At 43.7% G+C, this 23,018-nt stretch overlaps 1 protein-coding gene across 2 annotated transcripts in view; it reads right to left on the bottom strand.

The window, feature by feature from the left end:
* The window catches only part of USP37 (ubiquitin specific peptidase 37), a 391,659-nt gene extending 371,042 nt beyond the window's left edge, over window positions 1-20,617 (bottom strand). Inside the window, exon 1 of one of the 2 annotated variants that reach the window (XM_086954456.1) lies at window positions 20,346-20,617. The gene's annotated coding sequence lies outside the window, so the exon portion shown is untranslated. The remainder of the gene's footprint in view (window positions 1-20,345) is intronic. The other variant, XM_086954457.1, reaches the window with a different exon arrangement.
* Window positions 20,618-23,018: the final 2,401 nt, after the last annotated feature.

The raw sequence follows: 23,018 nt of genomic DNA, 5'->3' as shown, positions 1-23,018 counted from the left end.
GTAAATGTCATTCGACAACATGCACAGTGTGAATAGCAGGAAGTCAACCCCTCCCCCTCCTCACTTATCGTGAGAACAGTTTTGTGCCCAGCCGCTCAAAGGAAAGGTGTTGTCTCATTACCTATAGCATGATGTATTTAGAAACTTGATTTCTGAAGTCTGAGACGGAAATACTTTTTCTAGGGCGACATCTTGTACATAGGATTCTTTCTTAGCACTTTGCAAGCAGACAGCAGCTGTCGCACATCGCGCTACAAACGGTTCTGATCTAAAGACATGGTAGCATGAGAGGGTGAACTATACAGTAATCATGCTTGATCGCATCGGTGAATGCCTCATGCACAGTGCATCAGCTCTCTGAATGCGGTTTTCCTATTCACTATTAATCTTGTTTGTTGTTGGTAATATCGTTATTTGAAGTTATATTTATTTACTTTGGAATTCTTTGTGTGTCTAATTTGCTCCCATACAGCAGTTCCAGAGTGTGAGAATGAAAAGCTTGTAATAGCACACACACCTAGCAAGAATACAATCCTCTCTGCAGTTCGGCTTCATCTGTAGATTTTACAGAGAAATGGAAACTTAATAAAAACTCCTCGTAATGTCGGTCGGGTGTACGATATTTAGGAATAGACACGCGGATTTTCAGAAGTTCACAAGACCGAGGAGGTCTCGTGAACGCGCTTCTATCCGCCCGAGCCTGCATGGGGAGCAGCAGCCTTTGATATGCCGGCCGGCCATGCAGTGAATAATTAGGAGAGGAGAAATGCCACCTATTGCTTTGCGCTCTGCCTCAGGCCAGCATTTCTCCGCCCCTAATTATTCGCTGCATGGCCGGCCGGCACATCAAAGGCTGCTGCTCCCCATGCGTTTCGCCACCCTTCCTCCCTTGTTGTTCTTTGCCTGCTGGTTTATTTTGCAGACCGGATTTGTAGAAGATTGGGCAGGGTCGGAATTCACCCGATATGTGCCAGTACAGCACAAGAACAAAAATAATAATAACTTCCGATCATACTTCCTTACAGATGTTTCACGCTCTCACACCTAAAAAGCGAACACTTTTTGTTTTTTTAAATCCTCGCAGGAGACGGGGTGCATACATTTTTATTCTGGATCTTAAGCAGTTAGACCGCCTAGTTTTCTTTTCCGTTCGAATTTAATCCAGAATAAGTGTGTATATATATATATATATATATATATATATATATATATATATATATATGCCACAGTACTACATTTAACTTGACTGACTTTTCATTCGTTCTCTTCTTTCTCTGTTCTTCTTTTCTCTGTTTTCCCCCTTCCGCATCCTTGTGCCTTTCTGCCCTCTGTTACTCGTTTTTTGTGCCTTTCTGCCCTCAGCGCAACCACAGCACCACTCAGCGCAACCACAGCACCACTCAGCGTAACCACAGCACCACTCAGCGTAACCACAGCACCACTCAGCGTAACCACAGCACCACTGGTTCAAATATGTTCTCTCCATGTTTCAAGCTTTATTACAAATGTCACAAAAAGATGTTAATATTTCACTTCTGTTCTTGGATTTACGTCACAATAAAATACACTGAACATAATCTTCGCAAAAGTTATTTACAAAAGTTTAAGCTATTGGCATTATAAATAAATTTAAGTATTAATTATAAAAAAAATTAAAAGCCATTGTTATTTGTATTATCAATACATCTAAGTCACGTAAATACAAAACATGTTGCATTACAAATGCTACAGGTGTCACATTTGCGAAAGTTATAACTATTGGCATTGTATATGACAAAGCTATTAATTTAGCTATTTTCAAAAACACATAAATAATAAAATTGTCATTTACAAGACCAATAGCTCAAACTTTCCTAATGCGAGACCTATTGCATTGCAAATAGGTGTTTTTTTTGCCACACTAAGAAAAAATTCAGAATTTTCCATTAATCATAAATCAATAATGATCATTTGCAGAGCATAGAGGAGCATTGTAAAGAGTTACAGAAAAATCAGCTTATACAAGAAAGACCACCTAATAGTGTAGAGATGTCGCTGTTAGAATGCCCATGTGTTACTAGGTAACGTAGAATGTTATCATTGGAAAGACACTGTGGAGCTGGTGGATGAAGGAGCTGGAGTTTCCTGTGTCTTATTCTCAAATAAAGACATATCTACAATCCTACATTTATCTTCATTTCATCTTTACAATGGCGACGGGGATGGGATGATTGTGGATATTTCTGTGCAAGGGGCAACTTTTGGATTCTTCACCCTTGGATTATTCTTTATTGATAAGAAAAAGAAAGGAAGCCTCATCCAACCTGTGAGTACAATTTCAAACTAAAAAGGAGAGCGCTGTATTGAATTTAATTCGAGCATTTTGAATTCAGAAGTGCTATGCTGAATTTCATTTGAACATTTCAACTTAGAAGAAGTTTTGGAAGTATTGGGACATAATTCCTGATTTGATTCGTGACTTTATATCAATTTGTTTATGCAGAAGTCAATTTTCGATTTTTCATGGGTTATATGTTGAAATAACCCAAGGGAGTCATAAGGATGAACAAAATTTGCAGAAATGCAGATAATTAATGCCATTTTAATATGATATCGAGTGATTGCTCTACTGAATATTTTGGTAGATTGTTGAGACTTGGATTCTTGTTTGGCATTATTATCGTTGAAAAAAAAAATATTGCTTACGTGGTGAATGCGCTTTCAACTACAGCGTTTTTGAAGAATGCGCTGTCCTCGCTGACTGCGTCCGAACCTTCCGATGTTTTGAAGGACGCGATTAGATTAGGAAAGATTTCCTGTAGAAACAAACGTGAAACTGCATCGGAAGGAATTTCCTCTAGAAACAAGCGTAAACCACGTTTCGTGGCAGCCATTTTGTGTCGTTGGGAAGGATTACAGCTATTGCATTTGTGGATGCGTCCAATTTTCTCGGAAATAGAAAGCTTATTATAGATTCCTCATCGGTTTGTTTCAAACTTCCAACATTTGGATTGTATGGACAATTTGAACTGAAGTGATTTCTTCTGTGATTCTTTCTGTATTGGATGTTCACAGGATTTCAGTCGATTCAAGTAAAAACTATCTGTATTTATTTTAGTTTGTTATTTTATTTTCTTTCTTTACTAACTGGGTTTTCTTCTTACAGGGGGACGGTTATATTTTGCATTTAGCATGGGTGACCAAAGTCTGTCTGCTCCTCCCTCTTTCCTTCCTACTCCTGGAGAGCCGGTTATTCCTTGGAAGGAATGAAAAAAATTATATGCTTGCTACAGGTGCGGATAAGTATGGACCAGTACGTAGATAAGCTATTTTACTTCATAATCTAGGAGTTGAGGGTAAGAGGTTGTATGAAAATTTACCCGAGGTCTCATTGGGTACTGGTGATGGTCACACTATTAATTTATATGAAATGAGCATGAAAATGTTAAACATCAGGTTCATCACTAAGGTTAATGTGGTATTAGAAAGGCATAAATTCTTTTGCCAAATTCAAAAAATAGATGAAGATATTTTGTCTTATGTCGCAGCCTTGAGGGGATTATCGTTAACCTGTGAATTTGAACAATTAGCAGATTCAGTCATTTGTGATCAAATTGTCAGGTGTACAAATAAGTTCGTGAAAAGCTATTAAAGATTCTACGTTAGAAGAGGCAATTCAAATTGCGAAAGGTCTAGAGCATACGGATATTTGGATTAAAGAAATGGACAAATTTACTAATTCTTTGGTGAGCAAAGAGTCAGGGTCAAAAGTTATGCCATCTAAAGATTCTGAAGCGGTCATTAACGAAACTAAAGTAACAAAATCTTTTTCTAAGCCACCTTTTAATAAGGTTCCCGATAGAAATAATGAATCCATTCAATCAAAAGGACCTGTATCTTTTGGCACACGACCTGTTACTTGTTATCGTTGTGGTGCACCAGGCCATATTGCTTCTAGCACTAGGTGTATAGGAAGGAATGCAATTTGTAGAACTTGCGGTAGAAAAGGCCATTTCGCTAAAGTTTGTAAGAAATTGAAATTGATGATTCTTGTGAAAGTGTTCATGAGTTTGTTCCTTCCATCAACGTTATTTCTACTCAAACTGATGATTCTACTGTTAAAATTAATTCTGTCATCACTGATTCATCCATCAAAATGGAAAGTACGAGTAAGTTAGAAAAACCACACTTATTAATTTGGATTCTAATGGGGTAAGAATGTTGATTGATTCTGGAAGCCTCTATACTCTTGGCAAAAGAAATGTATCTTAAAACTTGGGGGGAGTCAAGTAGTGAAAAAGATTGGGATCCTCCAGATATTAAGGCTGTAGGTTATAGTGGAAAATTATTGATATTTTCGGGTTGAAATGGATGGTGATTGAATTCGAATCTAAAAAAGTTTATGGGCGTGTTTATTTGACTAAGCAGGGGTCAAATCTATTAGGATGGAGACATCAAAAAGATTTGGGGATTGTTTCGAATCCGAATGCTGCTGAACCAGTTCAATCTGTGATTGTAAGTAGCATTGATGATTATGAATCCTTAATAATAAACAGATACGCTGATGGTTTTACTGAGGACTTGGGGAAGCTCAAGAATTTCTCCCATAAGATTATTCTTAAATCCAATGCTACCCCCATTGTTCATAAAGTTAGATCACTACCTCATTTAATGAGGGGTCCATTACAGGAAGAACTTGATAAGCTATTAAAAATGGGTATTATTGAGCCAATTGAGGCCTCTGAATGGTTGGCACCCATTGTAGTCGCACCGAAGGATGGTGGGAATAAGATTTGTTTATGCATTGACCTCCACGATTTAAACAAGAATATATGGGTGGATCATCAACCTTTGCCAAATATATCAGAGATGCTCACTGCAATTGGAGGTGGAAGTGTATTTAGTGTCATGGATATGTCAGCAGCGTATCATCAGATAGATATTGATGAAAAATCTAGACACTTATCACTTGTGACTCCCCTAGGTGCTTTCAGTTATTGTCGAATTCCATTTGGCTTAGCTTCGGCTTCAGCAGTTTTTCAAAGAGTTATGCAGAAAGTGTTACAAGGATTGAAAGATGTACTATGTTTTCAAGACGATGTGCTGATTGTGGGGAGGGATTATGAACATCATGATATGGTAATTGAAGATGTTCTATGCCGGATGCGAGAAAATGGTTTGACAATCAAAAGAGAAAAGTGTCAATTAAGAAGGGATGTTGTATGTTATTTGGGTCATGACATCTCTAAGCATGGGATCAAACCTAAACAAAACATTGTTATAGCTATCAGAGATGCTCCTACTCCCACAAAGAACAACTTAGGAGTTTCTTGGGATTAGCTGAATACTGTTCAAAATTTGTAAATGGATTTACGAACATTGTTGAACCTTTGAGATTGTTAATGAAATCGGGGGTAGAGTTTGTTTGGAGTGAAGTTTGTGAAACAGCGTTCAAACAAGTTAAAGAAGGAATTTTGTCTGCTCCCTGTTTACGACATTTTGATGTGAAAGCAAAGACATACGTCACAACCAATGCTAGTGCTGTGGGTATCGGAGCAGTTTTGTCTCAGGTGAAAGATGATGAAGAAAGGGTGATTGGATTTGCATCCAGAAGGTTGCAAAATGCTGAAAGTTCTTACTCTGTGATAGAGAAAGAAGCTTTAGCATGCTGTTGGGGAATTAAACACTTCAGGTATTTTGTGTGGGGTATTCCCTTTAAACTTCGGACTGATCACAAACCTCTCATACACTTAAAGGTGGAAAGGGATTGGAAGGAAGTGTAACCCCGAGAATTTCAAGGTGGATTCTTTCTATATCTATACTACTATTATAAAGTAAGAAGTGGGAACCTTTGAGGCGGGTAAACGCGGGAACCAGAGCGCCAATCCAAACACCCAATACATCATTGGAATTGGTAGGGTCTGCAGAGTGACATAGGCTATATACCACCCCCAAAAATAAGTTCTTTAAAAAATATACCTTAGAAAAAAAAGTAGTCCCTTGGAAGTAGCGCCGGCCGTCGTGTGCGCTAACGTGCTGACATCATGCGAGGAGGAGCGGCAGACAGCAGTGGGGAGGGAAAAGTATTGCGCCGTTCAGCGGGAGGAGCGGAACCTCCAACCGGTTCACTGAAGTGCGGAGCCTCTACCCAGACTGCCTGTCTCTCTTGAGAGTGTCTACATCTGTCGGAGTCACAATAGTGTAAGAAAGGGTGGGTGATTCTCGCGTGCTCACATAGGTTCCACCAATGCTGAACTTTACCCAGGCCGGATTCAAGGATTTCTTTGCAGCGATGCCCTTTGAGCAGGCCTCTCGTGCTCTCCCACCCAGTGTGCTGACCCCCACTCCATGCCTGCTCCTCCGCCCCACCTGTGCTGTACCCCCTGCCCCTCCCCCCGCGGTCTGCGCTTTTCCCTAATTAATAGAGCTGCCAGTAACATTCAGTGAACTTTGCAGAACTCGATGCTAACTGTATTCAGCTCGCTGTGATGTACAAACTGCTGTCAGCCGGGCGCTGGCATTGTCTGCTGACACTCGCACAGCCATGTGACCTCTCCAGGAAAGGTCACCAGCGGAGGGACACACGATGACCCGCTCTCTAATGAGAACGAGGCCGTACTCGCGCTCTAAATGCCCTGACATTAGAGCCAGCGTGTACTCTTACTGCACAGCCGCATATCTCTGCTGATTTAACAGCTGCACTAGCTAACAGGAAGAAGATGAAAGGGTTATATACGGGAAGCTGCTGGAAAAAAGGTTAAAAGAATAGAGAAGTGTAGGTGCTCACTATTTCGAGGCCCTGTTTGTTCCTTACAAGTGCCAGTACTCTCCCATTAGATGTATCAGCAGTGCTAGAAAGTGCAGGCCCTCTCCCTTTCAAATTAATGAAGTGCAGGTACTCAGTACCCGACAGTGCCTGCACATTTAAAGCACTGTATACAGGTGACAGTTGGAAAGAAGTAGTAAAAGTGAAATATAGGTCACAGCTGGAAAAATGATATGTAGGTAGAAGCTGGAAAGAAGGGGTGTGGATGGTATATGGGTAAAAGCAGGAAAAATGAATGTATAGGAGTGCAAACTGTAAAGACGCAGCACTCATGTTATATCAATAACATTTGGAAAAAAGGTGTATAGTTGACACACGAGTAAGAGCTACAAAAAGCATGCAGGTAATTACTGGAAATAAGGGGTATAGAAATATGTGTAAGGCTGGAAAGAAGGGGTATCGATGCCAGGAGGAGCGGCGGACAGCAGTGGGGAGTGAAAAGTAACGCGGTGTTCAGCGGGAGGAGCAGAACCTCCACCCGGTTCACTGAAGTGCGGAGCCGTGGAGAGGAAAACGAATGCGGCGTTCGGCCGGAGGAGTGCAGAAGACAGCGGCGCCGACAGTGGGGCCGTGGGGCTGAGACGGCCCCAGAGGATGACGCGAGGTAAGGGAGTTACTGCTACCTGGAAGCGTCATTGCCCCCGGGAGGTCTGTAACTGTGGGGTTTTAAAGGACGGACAAAATGTGTAGTAGGGAGGTCTCTAACTGTGGGGTTTTATAGGGTATGCATGTAAACAAAGAACCTCCATAGACCTTAAGATATTTCTGTTGGACAGCCCGTCCCGACGTTGTCCGGGGGCAATTGACGCGAGGTAAGGGAGTTCCTGCTACATGGAAGCCTCATTGCCCCCGGACAACATCGGGACGGGCTGCTAGTTGGATTATAATTTTGAAATTGAGTATTTGAAAGGTTTAAAGAATGTTGTTGCCGATTGCTTGTCCAGAATGCCTATTAAAATAAGTGAGGAGGAGGTTGTTGAGGATTTGGTGTGTTATACTGAAGAACAATCCTTTGATAAAGAGGAATGGGAAATTGCAATGTCGGAGGATAATGTATTAAAAAATGCCAGTATAGATGCTTACACATAATGATGAAGGCAGATCAAAAGGAAAGCAATTAGTTCTATATAATTTTTAAAAAATGGAAAAAAAAAAATGTACAAAAATGCTTTCAATCCTTAATCCCATTGAAGACAGGACCATACCATGCGGAATTTCAGCAGAGATCGGGGACCTCTAGCTTTGACTAATGCAGTTTCCATTTAGAAAATCTCCCTCAACAAAGACCAGAATCCATTAAAACTAGGAGACCTAGTGTGGATCCAAGAGCGAGCAATACATAAATGGGAACATGCGGCGATGAGAGGCTAGAGATTTTGTAAGACCCCCGGGATCGGAAAATAGTCCCAACAACAACTCTTTCCCTGAAACCGGGTTGTCGTAGCAGACCCAGGTTGCAAGAGTGAGTGTAATATTAGACCAAAAATTCTTCAGCCTTGGACATGTAAAAACCATATGGTGTAGGTCAGCAGCGTATTCTTGACATTTCGGGCAGTGTGTTTTAGCAGTAGTTAGATTATTAGTCCATTTATAAATTCACTATGGGGTGTAATAAAGCATGAAAATAATTCTGTGTTGCAATTTTAGATTGAAAGATGTTACAGCTAGATGGATAGTTTGCGGAGATTCTTGTATTGCCTCCTTTGTTATATCACAGCAAAAGATCAGACTTAACTTTGCAGCGATTTGTACGCCATCATCGCTCACCAACCCCAATACATTTTGATCTAATTTTGCCTATAGTTCCTTGCCCTCTAGTACAGACAAGATCTCGGAAGGATTAGACAGCTCTGATAGGCCCTCTTTCGCTGTATTCATATTGCTGAGTATGATACCCATGGTAATTATTGGCGACTTTATCCCTTGGCCGCCTTTTTAGCTTGGCCCGTAATTCTACGACCTGTTGGTATATTGAACGATCAGCCGCATCCTTAATATCAATAGCCATAGCGTGATGAAGTTCCAAATCAAGTCAGAGTTTTTGCCGCTGCTCCCACTGACAAAGGCCCTGCCGGTTTAGCTTAATAATGTATTGTAAGGTTACTCCTCTGACGTAGTCCTTTAGACAGTTGCAATTGACGCTGAGCCCACATTAGAATAGATATACTGCCAGAGTGCCTTGCGTATCATATTCAGAATTACTAAAAAGATGTCTGGGAAAAGTGAAGTCCCTAATTGGTTCCTGTGTATTTGACTGTATCTGCACTATTAACAGGACCGGGTTATGATCAGAGGTAATTTTTGGACATACCACCACAAGCACATTTTCCAAAATGGAATATTTAGCAAAAATCATATCAATTCTAGAATAGTGTATATGAGGTGAGGAGAAAAAAGTGTAACCTGGGACATTTGGAAATAACCTCCTCCAGGAGTCTTCCAATTGGTGCAAGTGGAGAAGCTCATGAATAGCTGTTCTGGTTTTGCACATTCTGGCGCGGGCTGAAGTGTTAGTAGTAGCAATCTTCCTATCAAGTATGCAATTAAAATCACCCATCACTATAATTTCGCCAGACCACTCTAACACGGAGCTCAAGTGATGGATAACATCTGGACAGTCAGTATTCGGGCCGTAAACCAGGCATATTGTGACCATCCGTCCGTAGATCGAAATTTGAGAAATTGCCCACCTCCCTTTAGAGTCTGCAAGTGTGTGAAGGGCCGTGGCCTAGCACAGCCTGGATTTTAAGAAAGCCACCCAGCGGATAGAAACAGTTTGTGACGTACACACCATAAGGTCATATCCCAAGTGCTTTAATAATGCTCTGTCTTTGTAAGAGATAAGCATCTCTGCAAGCCCTAATATATGAGGCTTAAAGACTTGTAGCTCTTCCATAACTAATCGTCGATTCCCCGCCTGATTAAGTCCTGCTACATTTCAACACATACACTTGAGTTCTGAGATTAAATAATATTTAGGAACCGGATCGTGTTATCAGTGCCCAAAATAACATACTTCTCCTACTGCTGCTCTGAACAAATGAAAGTATTTAGATTGTCTAAATTGTGGCTTTTCACCCCACCCCCCCTTCCCAAGGTAACCATCCCTACCAGACCCTTGTCCCAACCCCCTCCCAGTTACTTGAAAATGGAATCGCCCCCTTCCCTGCTGTCCCATGATGACAGCATGACGAAGACGCCCTCTCAGTACCCTCCCTTCATCCTCTGTGACCTACGATATTTTCGATATCATACTCTGATCACTCCACATATCTTTTGCGCCTGTGACAAAAACAAACGTGATTACCAAAGAAATAGAATAAAGAGAGGAAGTCCCTTGGAAGTGTCCATTATAGTGTCAAACAGAAATTTATTTTCGCGGAGACAACCTCTCCTATAATTACTATTATAGTTGCTGCCTGAAAATTAAAGCTGTAAATCATAGTTTGTCCATTTTGTCAAAGCTTGTTTAGCATCCAGTTCGTTAAAGAAAAAAATTTGTCTGCCATCCTTTATGACTTAAGCGTGCCGGTTCATGTAAAAACACATGTGAACAAACAGTTTTGAAGGGGTCCATAAATTGGCGAAGCTTCCACCGCTTTTTCATAGTTACTTTGCTTAAGTCAGAGCGCGCAAAAATAGACATGGTGTCAACCTCCTGTCTTTCAATAGTTATACTTTAACGATTTCCTAGGTTAGCCTATGAAGTGATTGTGCCACAATGGGGGAAAAAAGAAATTGGCAGTTTTTTTCCTCACCAGGGCATATAAAACATGTTATAACGTCCCTGCTTACAGCTGCACTGCACGCCTACCCCTGTCGCACCTATTGTAAAAATAAAGGTGTTTACTTATTTGGATGTACCTTTAATTCCAAAGTAGAATTTGAATAAGATTTCAATTAAAAAAAAAGCTGGGCTGGCTTTTAAAATGACAAAAAGGCACCACCATAGTGCACACATAAGTGCATTAAGTCTACTGGGCCTATAAACCTTCATGCCCTACCATATATTAGGGTCTTACAGGTAGGTTATTAGTACCAATTGTAACTACACCCAATTTCCATGCACCTTTTACGCAGAGCAAAGGCCCTGGTTAGAAGAGCCCAGGGCACAATCGTCCGAAAACCAGCGTCTAGTAGTCTAAATGGGGGGGATAAAGTGGGAGGATACTGCAAACAGGTCCTGGCTTCTCACAAGGTTGAAACATTGAGTAATAAGGGTTACACCCAGATCATGCAATGGTGGACTATTGAAATCTGCGTAGTAGGATTATCAGATTTAAAATATCTGTCCTATTTGGGTGATACGTTGACTGTATACCTCCCACTTTTTTGCATCTGCACTGCACCGCCACTAGGAGAACCTACAGGGTTTACATTTAAATGGTTATCTTTTTCTAGATTCTATTGCGTAACGATAAAGCGAATCTAAATGGATGACGAATTTGTACTGTTTGCATCTATTGCAAATCGGATCAATGTAATACTTCTTAGAGTAATCACTGGTGGCACATTGTTTTTGGTTGACTTCTCTTCTGGGGAGAGCAACGCTCCCATGGAAATGGTTACGTAAAAGTGACCGAGTGCTCTACCGCAGCAGAAATGCAACAGTCTTGCAAGCTTTTCTCTCCAGTAAAAGGTGGAGAAACGTACACAAGTATATATTACATTTGCAAGACATTGTAGGCACTAGGATCTTAGTGTTACTGGGGAACTGAAGCCTACAGTCGTATCACAAAACTTCATCTTGATACACCGTATGAGCACTGCAAGTATGTGGCAAGCCAAGAAAAGACACTTGTCTTACTGTAGATCAGAAGGGAAGAACAGTAGCTTATCAGAGCCATACTCTGGCTCACAACATTTACAGACATTCTGACTTGCGAATACCAATGCCTTCAATAAGCAATTATATATTCAATTGATCTGCCAAGATATCAGTGTAAACTGATATACCCAGGACAATGCACTAAGTGCCACCAATATTGCTCCATGAGTTAAGCAAAGTTACATGAAGAATCTATGCAAAAATATCTCCTGCACCTTTACCAGCTTAGGTTTAGAAACACCCTTCCAAACCCATCCAAGAACACAAACTCCTAACTACCATCTATATCATTATGGGCCTCCCTCAAAGAATTGTCCATACTTACTCTGTGAAAATGAGAATTTACTAAAATACGACTGGGCAGATGAAGACTTCCAGCTCATTTTAACCCAAGGTTAACTTGTTTGGGAGGTAATCTCCAAGGGCGAGCCAAATCAGAAAAGTGCAACCATATTGCATTAGTGCTCCAGGTTCAATCACATGGCACTGAATGGGTTAAACATTCAAATATAATGTGCAGCAGATGGGAGTGTAAATTGTGCAAAAAGGCTTCCTTATTTTCCCTCTGACCTGGCCAGGCTGGAAATTCAATAAAAATTTTGGAAAAGGTGTAGGATACCATGGTGGTAGCTTCTTCAGAGAACATCTTTGAGGAGGTGCCAACCTCCTCCACATTTATTTTGCTTTCTGTGAGTGGAGGTTTTCACTCACTGTTCTATATCTTAACACTTCTAAAACCAGAGTTAAAACATTCAAGATTTATTTATTTTAAAGGTTTTATATAGCACTGGCTAGGCCCGTAGGTATCAGAGCTCTTTACATGAGCATCAGATCATAGTTACAGGTTACATCGTTACAAAGGTTACACAGTTATTAGAGCATGGCAACATAGTTACTTGTAAGGTATGGATAAACAATAAGCACAAATATAGAAGGGGAAAAGCAGTCACGGGTAAAGATTCGGGGGAGGAGGAGCTGCGGAAGTTGACCGGTAATGAAGGCTGGAAAGAGGAGGTGTGAAGGACACTGCAAGGAAAGAGGGGGAACGGTGACTGGGACACAAACCAGTAGAAGAGTTAAAGCACCGTCCAAAGTCCAGTAAGCTGTGATCCCAGGGGAAATGGTATCACTTCCCCATTTTCTTTTGCAGGAGGCTCCCTTTACACAGTGGACTCTCTCAGAGGGGACTCTGAGACTCCAAGGCCTACATACTGGATCCTTCCCCAAAACAAGCATTGGAACTGCAATAGGTCTCAGATTTATTTGAGTTAGAGCTAATGGCATTGTAAATGGTAATGTCTTTTAGCCATGTGTTGTGGTGTGTAATTGGACTCTGGACTCACCACCACTCGGGACTCACCACCACCACCACTCGGGACTCACCACCACCACCACTCGGGACTCACCACCACCACCACCACTCGGGACTCACCACCACCACCACCACTCGGGACTCACCACCACCACCACCACTCGGGACTCACCACCACCACCACTCGGGACTCACCACCACCACCACTCGGGACTCACCACCACCACCACCACCACTCGGGACTCACCACCACCACCACTCGGGACTCACCACCACCACCACTCGGGACTCACCACCACCACCACTCGGGACTCACCACCACCACCACTCGGGACTCACCACCACCACCACCACCACCACTCGGGACTCACCACCACCACCACTCGGGACTCACCACCACCACCACCACCACTCGGGACTCACCACCACCACTCGGGACTCACCACCACCACCACCACTCGGGACTCACCACCACCACCACCACCACCACTCGGGACTCACCACCACCACCATGCGCATTTCTCGTGAGAAATGCGCATGGGCGGCAGCTCGCGCATGCGCATTAGTACCCAAGACGGCGGCGATGAAGAGAGGGAGCCCCGGGGACGCAGCGGGCAAGGTAAGTGCCTTTTAATTCTTTCTAACATTTAAATTAAAGTATTTAGGGAGGCCTGCGGTGCGTAGTGGGGCTACGCGGAGCGCAGAGGTGGGCGTAGCTTCTCGCCCACTTCACGTAGCTCCACGAAGCCCCACTACGCCCAGGCCTAACTAGGAATAGCAATCGACAATGTCCACAACCATGTCCATAAGAAAGCCTCCGGAAGTTCAGCCTACCGCCCCAACCCATTTACCCCACACCCTTAGAAACTTTTTAGGGCAGCCGCGGGCAGCATACATCGGGCGTTCCTGCAATGCACACCAATCGACCCCCCTGCGCCACTGTGTCATGGAAGGGGCCAACGGGTCCATCCAAAGGGCTGCAATATCTCGTTTAGCTACCATCAAAGCCGTAGTGAGAAAGCTTCTCTGCCCTGTTCCCATCCAAACCGTCAGTAACGCCCAAGAGTATGTTCATAGGGTTCAGCGGGACCTCCCAGCCCAGAACCTCAGTAAGATCGGTCACTAGCTCACAATAATGAGTGATATCAGGATAGAGCCATACCACGTGATAAAAATCCGCCTGGGGGCAATGACAGCGGGGACAGTAAGCATCAGGCCAGAGCGATGAAGGCGCAGTGGCGTGAGGTAGGCCGCGTGTAAATAGTAAACGTGAAGTAACCTGAGCTGCACAGAAGCTGTAACTATTTTAGGGGCCATCAGTGCATCCCTCCAATCAGCATCATCTAAAGGGCCAATCCAAACCTCCCATTTATCCTGGATAGAGGAAAGGGAATTGGGGGTGTTATTTGTGAGGGACCGATAGATGCAGGAAATCCCCCCTCCCCCAAATTACCAGTCATGCCCTGTGCTTCAGGCGGGCAATATTCGGGCAAGGAAGTCCCCTCCGAGATGTGCATATGTAGTGCATAGCGCAACTGAAGATAGCGATAGAACTGAGAGGCATGGAGGGAGAACCGGGTCTGTAGATCTGAGAATTCACAAATGTGGCTCCTGCGCCAGACATCTCCTAGCTGAGAAATTCCAATGAGGTCCCAGGCTCTAAAACCAGAGAGGGAGGCGACGTCTTTGCGGTGCGTTCCGCACCACAAGAGGAAATATTGGGTTAATTTGCCTGTCCAGCGGGTGTGGCGCAGGTCTGCTCGCCAGGCCAAGAAAACCCCACGAGTAACTTCCAGCAGATAGTGGGGGATAGCGGTTCCGTAGAGCATCCCTTGAATACCAGAGAAACCCAGAGCATGTAGTTCCAGACAACAGGCCGGGTCCGCCCAACCACTATTGAACCAATTGTGCACAGTAAGAAGACTGGTCGCCAGATAGTAGAGATGTAGGTTAGTCATTCCCAACCCCCCGTCAAAGGGCGGAATCCTGCATTTAAGGCCAACCTTGCCAGCGTTCAATCTAAGACCAGAAACACGTTCAAAGAAGCGCAGAGCTCAGAGACAAGGAGGCCCTGAGCTGGTTGGGTCCGACAGCCCACTCAGGTAGCTGCCAAGGACAAGGTTTCCCAGCGAATATTTAGAAGAACTCCCTTCCTGTTAACCGCTGCATTATATTCCTGCCTCGCCAATTTCACGTCTGAAGCACATCTAGGGGCAGCAGATAAGGCCCTACGTAGCTTCCCATTCGCCAGTGCACATTTATCATCAAACCAGTTAGGGCCCTGCTTCCTTAGAGAAGCAGGCTTTGACAGTAGGGTTTTGATGACCATACAAAGTGCAAAGAAATCATTCACTACTTCTAGATGCGGAGTTTTAAATGACAGACATGAGTTAATGAGGGGTAGGTTATCCTTCACTAGTAACTTGAACAAGTCATGGCTATCACGCCCCTCCAAATAAGTTAAGTTGTTGGTTGATGGCGCAGGGGTGTGGAATTTATTCAAATATCTACTTGTCCGTGGGACAGGTTGCTTCATAAATCTACTTGTCCAGTAACAAAATCCACTTGTCCCTTTGGTGCCATGTTGTGCAGCGACAAATTATGGCAGCAATCTCATTATATAAGAGCTCTTACATAGCCTCTCTGATTATGCCAGGGCTCATACCATAGTGGTGTTTGAATGCTAGCAATTCCTTTATGTTGCTACGTTTCCACAGATCTGCATACTGGGACTGATGGTAGTGGTAAACAATAGTTCCAGGGTTGGAGTGTTCTTTGGAGTCTGTGCAAACTTACTAACTTGCATGTTTTAAGAGTTTTCAACAGCTCTTCTCTAATCTTTTCCAATACTTATTAACGTTGGAAATTTACTCCTGACAATGGCAGAAGTAAACCTTCTTCCAGAGCTGGGGAAAAAAAGTGATTGGAAGGAAAATAAACTTGCAAACACTCAGGTTTTCGAATTAGCAAATCTACACATGCATATTAGCTCACGCTAAAATGCAGTTCACAAATATTTTCTAGGAGTACTATTTCTTCCCCTACCTCTGTACGTTCTTGTGAATTCATGAAAGCCATATAGCTGCCCTTAATGCAAGGACATATACCAAGGGTGCACTTTTGAGACTTTCATAATTGGGCCCCTAATTTGGTCTGGCGTTAACCATGACCTTTTGTGTTTTTTAAAATTCTCTCTGTATCGGCTGGCTTCACGGTGAGTGACAGCATTCTGCTCTTTCACAAGGAGCATATCGGCACATAAAGGAGTTTTGTACAGTGCCAGTAACTAATGTGGCAGAGTGTGCTTTTTTGAGACCAAAAACAATTTTTGCTTTTGCCAATGTTTGATATAATGGCGAGGGTCCGGCAGCTCTCACATCAATAAGGTTTTACAAAAAGCATGCCGAAACAAGTCACGCATTGCCAAAACTAAATAGCTGAACCACCATTTCAGACCTACTGGCTTTGCCAATGCTTGTTTATTTTTATGTTTCCCAAAATCCTATTGAAACTGGTTACACTGATTTTCTAATATGAATATTTGGGGGAAATACTAGCATGCATCAACACATTTTACTAAATAAATGCTGCAAAGAAATGGTACAGTAGTTTAACAAAAAAATATTTTTCCTACTTTCGTTTTTTAGGAACATTTTATATTGAAACCAAAGAATCATTAATCTTGCTTTAAAGCTTCTGCAGATATTTGCATCTAATCAGAGAGCCTTCTGGGAGCATTATGCATAGCCTCATATTGCTAAACTTTGAAACCGTGTGTCCACATCTTTATACTGGAACCACTGTCAGTAGTGCAGTCAGAACTTACATTTACTGAGCGTGCTCAGCCTAATACTAAAGGCTCCCAATTAATGAACCATAAATACAAGTTTGAACAGCATTAACATATGCACACAAATATTACCTTAACTGCAGGCAGTGCCCTTTCCTGATCCTTAATGTGGTACTGCAAACTGGCAGCCACAGGGTTTGTGCTGCAGGGGGTTGGGCCTGCTTGTCCCAAGGACAAAATGCACATTAAAACTTGTTGCCCTTGACCCCAAACAATATGTCCTGGGCGTCGGGCTATAGGAATTCCACATCCCTGGCGTTAAATCTTTATCCCCGCATTCAACTGAAAACACAGATCGTGGTGACAATTTAAGTGCTAATTTAATGGGGTTGTGATCCCCATGGATCGGAGATAACCTCTGTGGCCATAAAGTGATCCAAAAGTGCAGAAGAGATAAAAATATAATCTATTATAGAGGAATGACCCCTGCCTCTAAATGTCGTAAGTTGATAGTTGGTGGCGTGTGCTGGACTCAACTGGTCCATCACATTGACCAGGTCATGTGTACTTAGAACACGGCCAGCTCAGCATCCCTACGAGAACCGGGACCTGAGTTAAATGCCTCTACTCCATGACATGTATCATTAAGCTTTGCTTTAAAATCTCCCCCTAAGATGATCCCGGTAGTGTTGCCCGAGTTTTGGTGACAATCTAAATTAGAGATAAAATCTAAAAGTGGAATAAAATTCCTGTTAGGAATAGATTGGAAATCATTATTATAAAATGTTACCAAATAAAAAGGAACTCTTCTCTTGTATAGAACAACTTGCTAATTGGAGCTATTAGTTGGGAGAACCTTAAAGCTTCCTCCAGCTGCTACGTTAAGTCCAATAAAAAGTCCCCCTGATGAGCGGGCCGGTTTATGATGGGATGCTGCAACGCTAATGTAATGAAACCCTTCAATGTGCGAATCATTAGTGGCACAAGTCCCCTGGAATATGTAATAGAAGGGGGTTCCCCAAGAGGATTTTTGGTAATTGGCAGGAAAAATGGGGAAAGTTTACAACAGAATAGACAACAGCACACCCTGCCAAAACCGATATCAAGGGTCCCACTAGGGTTCCGCAATGTTATATATGGGGTGACATTAACACAACTTCTGAGCCATAGACTTTACTGGTATTTTAGAAACATAGTTCTTTTATTTACATATTTTATATAGGTTTTTTTTATTTAACCAAATTAATGGTTTTTATAAAAGACATTTCATTAATATACATTTTTCAATCAGTGATAGAACAAAAACACAAGTTAGATGTATAAACAATTTAGATAAAATACTACACAAGTTTCACATACTCCCATACACACAGAAGCAATTCGCACACTACCCAGGGTTAACTTATTCATTCGCTTTCTCATTCATTCATATAGTGACATACAGGCGGGGAGGGAGGGGCACCCACGGCTGCAATGGAGTGGAATGGTGATTATTTGAACAGGGGTGCAAATTATGGACGCAGGCCAGATGAAAGAATATAGTCCACAGGGACTATGCTGCTGCAGTCCATAGAGTTCACGCCAACGCGCGTTTCGGTGTTATGTGCCAGAGTGGGCCACACCTTCAAGGCGGGGGTGTAGTGGGACCCTTGATATCGGTTTTGACAAGTCTAATGGAACACTAGTACATCCTGGTCCTTAACTAAGCACTGCTAATCCAGATCCCCAAGCTTGGACTGCAGCCCTGCTACATTCCAACTTAGGATGTTCAAATCTACTCTAGTGCCACTGTTGGTTCAGGTGGCATATCATTCATATTGTGAGATAATAGCACAGTGCCAGGAGGAACCGTCATGGTTCCCGATACCTTATCATCAGCATTATGAATTATTGGTATGGTGGCAGGATAGACCGACAGGTAGGGCTGATAATACAGTTGGTCGTCATTGGGGGTGATTGTCAATCCAGTGCATCTAGGCTAGAGAGTGTGTTGAACCCATTAGTTAAAAGAGACATTAATTTCCACAAGGGGAATGCTATTTGGGAGGTAATCTAGGAGTGAATAGTTTCAGGTTCCAAATTCATCAGCACTATTCTCCAAGGTTCTACTTAAATACACGAAAGCTTTATTTCACTCATCGCCTTCCAAAAACTAAATAGTAAATTCCCGCTGCCTACCTAGAAACCAGTCCTGGCAGCCATCAAAGTAAAAGGATCCCAGTTTCACCCCACGGACCATTAGCCTTCTGGGGAAGCATAATCTATTTTTGAGAAACGATCAGCGCAAAGTCCTTCACTCAACATTCCACCTACCACAGCATATGTCAACTGCACAAATTCATCTAGAATTCGGGCTGCAAGGACTATCACAACAAATGGCCTGTATCAAGTACCCATCATTCACTAGAACGGGCCTACCAAATAAAGTAAAGGCACCCACTTATGAAAGAGACTCAGGATAAAAGTCAAACAAATTTTGGACACATGTTATGAGTGAGGCTTTAAAAACGCTGAACTGGCAGCATCTGTGGGAAGCACACTTACGTAGCACCTAAAACCGCAACGAACCGACAAACAAAGCTATTATTGGGGGCGCAAGACATGTAACGACCTCAAAAGCATAAATACTTATGGCTATGCATTAAAACATACAACTCGCCCACTCCACAGAGTTGTTTGGATCAAAGGTTTCTACAAATTCAGATTTGTAACGTCAAGATTTGTCCTAATGCCAACGAAGGATGCACTGTCCCTGTGGGCCCAAGAACCCAGCTCGCCGTTGTGCAGGCTGTGTCAGGGACCAAGCAAAACCTTAAAGCACATACCGTGCATGTCTGACGTTGCAATCTGCATGCAGAAAGCTTATAAGTAACCTTTTCAATGCACAGAGTAAAATCATGCCACCAAGCCCTGCTTTCCTTCTTGCAAGGTTTGAGTGCCCAAGTAATAGCGTGCCTGCTAAATTTTACCATCATTGCGGAGAAGCCATTTAACGTTGGTGCACCTCTTGGGTCTGTCACTTTCATCTTGGATGTTATGTACTACTAAGGACAACACTGAAAAGGACCCCTGCACCTAGTGAGCTGGTCTATGAATCATATCACCCGTCAACCATCAAACAATCGTCTAGCCCTACAGCCACTGCTCTGGCTGCACTTCCAAGCCTTTTGCTTTTTACGGTCATGGACTCCAGTCTTCTAGGCACAACGTCAATCCCAGGAGTTAGGCACAACGTCAATCCAGGAGTTCACACAGGCTCCGATATGCCAACTACTGCTCCTGTAAGCAGAGGGGGGAACCAACCCATAGTACCAACACCCTGCCCTCAGTCTGAAACCGATGCAGCGCCCAGGTTAAAAACCGTGGCAGCCACCACCGGTTTGCAGAGTGACACCCGGCCAAGAAGGGGTGCGACAGACAGTTTAAAAGAGCAGCAGGGGCCCCCAATTCAAACAACCGAAGGGTGGGTGCTGGCAGCCCGGCCTAGAGTGCCGAGTAGCGGCGGCAGTCCAGCAGTTGGGCATAAGTTCAGGGCCGGTCTCAGGTCTGGGAAAGGGCTCGACCTCCGAGTCTACCTGTGGGCCTTTTTGACAGAGAACCCGGCACTTACCTCTTACTCCTGAGTTGTGACCCGGCCTCGCCTCGGGCCGGAACGCCGCTTTGGGTTTCTGGTTCGTCAGGCAGCGCACCCCAGTACCGTACGGGACACCGCTCTTACCCCGAGGCCTCCCCGCACTCTGTCCCCTGCCTCCCCGCACTCCTGTCAGCGGCGCGCGAAACCACGACGCGGGAACCCGAAATGAACGCCCGGCTCCCAGCTCAGCCAGCCACACACAATGCACGTAGGATGACGCCGACAACGTCACACGTACGCACGAGCGCGCACACAAAGCCCATGCTGAAGGTAGGGAAGTGTCTCGCCGGGCAGCCTTTTCAAAGCCCCGCCCCCGTGGAGAGTAGCGTCTCAGTCCTGCTTATCCATATCCAGACCGAAGCAACAGCACGCCGATCTGTGGAGGGCGCCTATTAATAAGCAATGTTGTGCTTCTTTTGCCGTTTTGGACCTGGATACCTCTCGAGTATTTGAAGTGCTGAGTGTAATGTAGGGATGCAGTCTAGTGGTTGGGGTGGAGCTAGGGGGAGGAACAGGAACAGGAGGGGCCAAGGGGGACGAGCTTAGGGCGGTTAGAGTAGGGACAAGGCAGTGACTGGAAGGACTGAATAAAGGTCCATGTAATCAGAGTAGTGTCTGCGTGTTATTATACAGAGGACACTACAGCTGGCGACGAGGATGGGATCCCTGCGTTGTGCCACTGCGCAGGACCCCAGGAGCTGAGTAATCTATCCCAGAGCACGTGGGAAGGTCGCCGTCGCGACACGCGTGCCCTGAGCAAACACTGCCGCCGAAACTACAGTGGCCAGCGGTGGATGCCGGTAGCTCCGTGGCTGGTTGGTCGCGTGGAGCCTAATTGAAGAAACTGATGGAGCAAGGATTCGCACGTAACGCGACTTGCTCTCTTTCATGAACCTCGCCTTAAATCATAAACTCCGATTGTTTGTCATTTATTTGTATTTCCCCAACACACGGGTCTCCCTAGGAGGCTTGCCTATGTGTTTTTCATCATAATCAAGCTTGCACATTAATAAAATGGCCGCTTTGCAGAAATCCAGTCTGCGCATGCGTCGGTCATACCCATGTGATGTGACGCACTCGCAATCTGGAGGGAAAAGTTCGCTCATGCGCAGTGGTGTTAAAATGGCCGCTTGTCACTAATCATGCTTCATGCTATCTTAAGCCGCTTTGTCTATGCATCTTTTCTGCACTAACTCTTAATGCTATAAGTATTATAAAATAAGGGATTAAGAGTAGTTGGTCATGGTGTACAGTGTATTCATTTTATTCTGTGTTATTAATTTGTTTTCGCTTACTTTTCATGTACCGCGTAAATGAGGGCCTTGAAGTGGGGATGGGATCCATTTTGAAGCTGACGTATCCCTCATCACGTGATCAAAGATCTGGGACGTGCAGCAATGGAACCTGGCCAGTTGGCCATTGAAAAGGGGACTGTCCTTTCCAGGCGCACCTTCGCCCTTGAAGACCTGCTATTTTTATTCTGAAATGCGCAACAATGTTGCAAACCTTTTCTTCACTATTGTACTTTCCCACACGTATGCCTGGGAACCCAGATGTTAGGGGGAGGGTAATGTCACGTGAAATACGTAATAGAAATATAGGTGGTGACAAATGTCTTAAACCACCTCCCTTGACCAATCAGAAGATGGGACTTTGTCATTTTGCAACATTTATGGGTGGTCTTGGGGACTTAAAACTGTATATATAGCCTAGCTTAGCTTAGAGAAATTGTCCGACTTGTCCGAGTAGCAGACCTGTCACTGACCCTACGAACTCTATAGGTGCCTGATACAGAGTGCTGCGGAGCATTCTGCCTGAAACTTTCCACAAACTCCAAGGGGTGGAAATTAGTCCTAAGTGCTAAGCATAGCACTTTGCTGGGAGATTCGAAAACCCAATCGGGGTTATTGGCGGATTCCGTGCAGAAGAGGGGGTAACGCTGGCGTTGCATCCGATGCTGTGAGGGGTTGGTCGTGCCTTGGTGAACCCAGTCCTGACCCAGACCTGAGGGGTATCCTGTCCTGACTGTCCATGAGCTGTACCTGCTCACCTTCTGATATTTCCTGAAATCCTTGAGGGTCCTTGTCCCGTTCTGTCCCAACTGACCCGTGGCCAGGGTTAGTCCTCATTCTCACCTAGGTAAATATTGGCATAGGTGTCTGTCTATACTATACCCTCAACTTTTCCTCCTCTGATTAAAGCAATCTTGCCTGTGATATTCTCCATTTCTACTTTGAATGTAATTTCATGCAATTGATTATTAGTAAATGTTCCACTTTTACCCTTCCTATAGGACATTGTTAAACCCGACTGTTTATCTAGCTTGTTCCACTTATTCCCTTTCCCTTAGTATGGTTGCCGTGAAGTTAGAAAGATAGCATAAGGTTTAGGAAATAGTATAAAATTATTAGGTCATACATAAGGTCTTCCCCACGTCCTTGCCCTAGATTAAACTGTATTAGATAAATGTCCATTATGATTCATGCCCTATAGTGTTCCCTTTTACTCTATGATACTCACTTTAATCCATAGTTACATTCTGGTCCTAATACTAATCATTGATGTATTACTTTGCATTTGCCTACTTGTAATGGCATTTTCGTTCTAAACTTATACTATATAAAACCCTTAAAACCATCAAGGTGTCTG

Source organism: Lissotriton vulgaris, chromosome 2_1, assembly GCF_964263255.1.
Source record: "Lissotriton vulgaris chromosome 2_1, aLisVul1.2, whole genome shotgun sequence".
In the NCBI taxonomy this organism is placed as follows: Eukaryota; Metazoa; Chordata; class Amphibia; order Caudata; family Salamandridae; genus Lissotriton; species Lissotriton vulgaris.
Note: the sequence above shows the minus strand (reverse complement) of the source record. Positions and strands in the feature narration are given on the sequence as shown.